We start from the raw sequence: 6,000 nt of genomic DNA on the forward strand, positions 1-6,000 counted from the left end.
AATGAATTTTTTTTTTGTAAGAACTCACGTTGCATATCAGACCAACTAGAGATAAAATTAGGCCTCAAAGAATTAAACCAAATCTTCACTTTATCCTTTAAAGAGAGGAAAGAAATGAAGTCCAATACATTCATCAGTAGTGGCTCTATTGAAAAAAGTAGTGCATACCAACTCAAAATCTGCTAGGTGCTGATAAGGACTCTCAGAATCCATCCCTTGGAAATGGGGTATCACTAACATCAGGACATGCTTAATAGAAAAATTAGGTGCATCATCAGGTAAAATAATGCATGATGGTGTAGTGGTGCGAGTGGCTGCAAATAATCCCTAAGAGTGCGTGGTGTAGGTGCAGTCATGGTTTGTTCAATTTCAATATCCTCATCTGTAGAAAAAACAGAAGAGCTATCTATCTCTGGGTTGTGTATACTACTCTCAGTGCTCGATGTAGCTCTAACCAACCTATTTGAATTGTCCCTCATCCATAACATGAAACATCAGTCCAAATAGCATAAGGTTCAAGTGACTTTATAGTAGGTGACAAGTGAAATGTGCAATCAGAAACATTTAAGATAAAAATAAAAATAACGAGTCTAAATTTACGTCAAGTAACTATTCCCTGGCAACGGCGCCAAAAACTTAACTTACTAAAACATGAGCAGCACAAATGCTATCCTAAGTGCAAGGAGATATCGCGTAATAATTAAGAATAAATTTCTAGATAGTCTCCTCAGGGAAAGTTACTTAAAATAAAACTCGTTTAAAATGTTGAAAATATTTATAAAGATAAAATAAAAATGGTGGTATGTGCGATGGAAGAGTGCAACAGGATTGCAAATGGCACTAGTCACAGACTAGATTCATATTTTTAGATTTTTGAGTGTCAAAATGAAATGTAAAAGACTAACAAATTAAAATTAACAATCAATGAATCAACTAAGCTAAACAATTTTAATTAATCTAAAAATTAAATAATAAAACTAAAATTATTTAAGTCATAATTAAGCTTTAATCAATCTAATATGCAATTAAACCAAGAAATTAATAAAAACTAAGCTAAGAATTAAATTAGATTAGAAAATAATTGATAAAATACGAGCAGAGAATTGAAAAGTCCCAAAATCAAGGTTCTAGAGTTCATCATTGTATTCAAATCACAAATTCTCAAAATCAATCCATAGCTATTGTAATAATTGTTAAATGAAAGCTTAAAAGAGCAAGAAAAATAACGACATTAAGTAAAATAAATTGCCCAAACTTCTAAGCCAAAAATCTCAAAAATACTTCATAAAATTTAAATTAAAATTAAATAAATAGTAGAGAGTGAAAAGAACAAACCAAATGATTGAAGATGGATGCGGCAAGTAATGGAGGAGGTTGAGCAGCGGCAGTGGACCCTTTAAGGTTCTTCAACGGCACTGTGTGAGTCTTCTTTTCCAAACAAAAAAAAAATCCCAATGAATAATAATCATTCACTGCGTTGCGTCTGTCCCCCACATAAAAGAAATCTTGCTTTCTCAAAATGCCCATCGCGTCCCGCTCCGTTGCGTGCAAGCGTTGTTTTTTTTTTTTATCTTTCCGTGTGTTGCCCAGTTGCTTTTTAGTGCTTTTTTTTACTTTTCTTGCTGCTTCTTTGTTTTTTCTTTATTTCTTTTAGCCTTTTCTTTTGGTGCGTTTTTTTTTTTTTTTACTTTTTTCACGCCTTTTCATTTCTTGATCAATAAAAATAATAGAAATTAGAAACAAGATAAAAAAAAAAATAATAGAATATAAAAAATATGTTATGCATGTGAATGAACATTGTCCATTTAAATCACAAATTATAAAATTAAGCATAAATCATGCTATTAACCATTTAAATGACAACTCGGATTTATTCATGTTAACCATTTTTTTATCTATAACCAATAATAATGTAATGAAATAAATAAAATATATTGGTTCTAAATGTATAAAATATGCAATAACTTGGCTTAATCAACTCTCATGTTTGGTCTAAATGAATTGTGTTCATTTTGAGCAGTGAAAGTAGTAGGTGTTGGCAGCCATTTGTCTGATCATATTTTTATAGCTTTCCCATCTGCAACCCTCCATATTAACCCTTCTTTAAGGAATGATCTGGCATATAATAAACTTCTCCAAATATATGATGGATTGGTACCCAGTTTTGCATTGAAAAAGTCAGTTTGGGGAAAATACTTGTGCTGCAGTACTTGTGAAGATAATAAATGTGGAAATTGAATCATCCTCCAACACTGCTTTGCTAATAGAGCCTTATTAAAATTTTTAAAGTCTCTAAAACCCAATCACCCTTCATTTTTTGATTCCCCATTTGAGTCTAGTTAATCCAACTCAATCTTTTCTCCTGATTTATCTGTCCCCACCAATAGCCTTTCATCAATTTATTCAAACCCTTCAATAGACCTTTAGGAAGTCTAAATACCCCCGTAGAGTAAGATGGAATTGCTTGAACAACTGATTTGAGTAGTATTTCTTTACCTGCCTTGGAAAAAGATTTCATTTTCCAGTTTTGCATTTTGCCTTTGACTTTGTCCAGAATATTATTGGAGTCTTTGATTCTTGTTCTCCCAACTAAGTCTGGTAACCCAAGATAGTTCTCATAGGTAGAAGTAGATCTGATTCCTGCAACACTCAGACTACTATCTCTTATAGAGGCTTGTGTATTGTTGCTGAAAATTATAGAAGATTTTCATTTGGTCAGTCTTTAACCAGATGCAGTGTCAAACATAGAAATCAAGTGTATCATCCTACTCCTGTATTGAGGAGGCTTGACAGAAGAAAATACTATCATCTATAAAAAAAAAAGATGATTTATAGTAAACTGTCCTCTATGTATAGGAAAACTAGATATTACTCTTTGATATGAACCTGATATGAACCCGCGGGAAATGAATCCCTTGAACCCACAGTCAATTTGAAAACTCCCCAAGAAAGTCAAAATCAAGTCAATTGATGGAGAACTTAGACCCGATGAGAACTCGTTTCAAGAACCTATATTATATTAAAATGTAGACCCGTTGAAGAATCCGTCTCAAGAACCCAGATTACAAAGGAGGAACGCCACAAAGGTTGTGATTTACCTTTGATAAGTTCAAAAGTTCAATTAAGAACAAGAGGAGATAAACTCAACTCACAATGAATAAAATCATCAAAGTTCATAAACTTCATAAACTGATTAGAATGAGGCTACATAGAGTATTTAAAGGAAAACCTAATGAAACCCTAGGCAATATAAACCCCCATCTTCCAAAAGTGCCCCTGGATGAACAGTGCTGCGCTACAGTAACTCGGCTACAGTAACCCTAACCTTAGTTCAATAAAATAATAACTTTTCCAACATGCCATTGCATAGGCCCCCTTAAGTGTTTCCCATAATAAACCCAATTATTCAAAACTAATAAAATAAGTGCTTTAAATGAATTAAATAAGTTGAAAGCCTTCAAGTGCCCAAAGCCTTTAAGTCTTGTTGTTGCCCTTTCCATAGTTCATCAATTGAATCAAAACTGAATCTTCATCATTTAAGCTCTTGAACTTGTATTTGGCCAATCTGAAACATGCAACATATCTTTAAAACTAGGCCCACCTTGGTTCCCATCATTCCCCCTCTCCTCAAAAGGATTCGATCTCGAATCTCCACCTAGATCAAAGGGAAAAATGTTAGTAACATTATCATTAATTTCATAAGCATTATCATTAATTTGTTCAAGAATTTGAAAAAATCCATCCAAACTACTCCTGTTGTCAACAGATAATGGTATTAAATCTAAAGAAGTAAATGCATTAAGTCTATAAACAATTTCAAAAGGTGAAAATTTAGTTAGTAGCATGAACACTCCAATTATATGTAAACTCAATAAATGACAAACAATACTCCAACAAATGTTCACGAAACACATCTAAAGTCCTTCTCACCCCAAAATGACCACTCAAATTATATGCAAACTCAATGAAAGACAAATGATACTCACGTAAACATTTATGCAACAAGTCAATGAATGGCAAATGATACTCCCACAAACGTTCATGCAACACATTTAAAATCTTATTTATACCAAAATGACTACTCCAATTATATGAAGACTCAATGAATGGCAAGCAATACTCCCACAAATGTTCACGCAACGCATCAATGAATGAAAAATGATACTTCCACAAACGTCCATGCAACACGTCATGGAATGTCAATTGATATTCCCAAAAACGTTCATGCAACACAACAAAAGTCTTCCTTACTCCAAGGTTACCCAACAAACCACCATGTCCATCACACACAAGCAACTTAGGCATAAAACTAGTAGGCACACAAAATCTATTCTTTCTAAACAAGTACCAATCTAGTTTATAGAACTTACCAAATGATGCTTTCTCACATGTTCCATACACACTAGCAAAGTCATCATCATAAGCATGTAATTCCTTATCATATTCAAGTCTCAACAATTTTGCATCTAAAAAGAAGATAATGACATACCTGCTTGCAAAAGCATCAACCACAAAATTTTCCATACCTTGTGTGTATTTGAATACATGAGGAAAAGTTTCAATACAATTTTCCCGCTTAGCACGCATTCTAGTCGACAACTTACCTTGTCCCTTTAAGTGTGTCAAGAACTCATGTTCTTCCAAGAAAGGTTGGTTAGGAATTGTCGCACCTGGCACAAAATCAATGTAGTGCTCTATCTCCCTAATAGGTGGCAATCCACTAAACACACTGCTAGTAATCACGACCTCATATCCCTGCAAGAAAGAAACAACAACACTAGGCAAAGAGTCGTTAAATTCGTTATTATAAAAGTTTGCCTTAGCATAAAAACTCACTTTTGTCTTTCTATTTCTCTCTGCAATCTTTCTTTCTTTTTCCTCTTGTGGCTCATCTCTTTTTTCTTGACTCTCAACCACCTCTCTATTTTCTTTTTCACTCTCTCTTTCTTTTGATGTTTTGGCCTCATTCTCTTTGTTTTTTTCACTCTCTCTTTTTCTTTCACTCTTCTCTTGTTTTGAACTCTCGGCCTCACAATTGTTTTTCAACTCATTCTCTTTTTTTCTTGAGGTTTCAGCCTTACCCAAATCTTTTCTCTTAGGTGGTTCGGTCTTTCCCATTGTAACAACTTGATCATTTTTGTCCCACTTTGGTTTCCAATGAGTACTAGAAACCGAAGTATACCTTGATGTACCCTTTCCTTTTAGCCGCCTCTCCACCTTCATAGCCATGTGCACCATATCCTCTACCTCCACATAATGTTGCAACTTAACTACATTGGCTATCTCCCTATTCAACCCACTCAAAAATCTTTTAATTGTGGCCTCCCGATCCTCCACTACATTAATCCGAATCATAACCAACTCCATCTCCTTATGGTAATCCTCTACACTCCTAGACCCCTGTGAAAGATTTTGTAGTTTTTGGTAGAGGTCTATATAGTTGTGGCTAGGTACAAATCTCCGCCTCATGATAGCTTTCAACTCTCTCCATGTTTCTACAGGCCTTTCAAGATTCCTCCTCCTATTGGATACTAATTGGTCCCACCAAATAATCGCATAATCAGTGAACTCAATTACAGCCAACTTCACCTTCTTTTCCTCAGAGTAATTATGACAATCAAACACCAACTCTATTCTTTTCTCCCACTCTAAATAAACTTCAGGGTCATTTCTACCTTGTAATGATGGTATTTTCATTTTGATGCTCCCAAGGTTCTTATCTACTCTATCTCGACCCCTTGAGTTTGCCCTAAGGCCTCTTGCATGCCTAACTCCTCTGTGTCCACCCAATCCAGCTTCAGATATTAAGCCTTCATCATCCTCACCAAACTCTCCATTTTCATACCCATTCTCAATTCTAAGTTCACTTCGCCTCCTATCTCTCTCACCTTGCAGATTTCTAATCACTGCTTATTGATTATCCATACTATCCCTCACTTCACCCAACACCAAGTTCAACTTCTCAAACTGTTGTTGCATGGCTTGCAACAACAATTTACA

This window comes from Juglans regia, chromosome 4, assembly GCF_001411555.2.
Source record: "Juglans regia cultivar Chandler chromosome 4, Walnut 2.0, whole genome shotgun sequence".
Taxonomy (NCBI): Eukaryota; Viridiplantae; Streptophyta; class Magnoliopsida; order Fagales; family Juglandaceae; genus Juglans; species Juglans regia.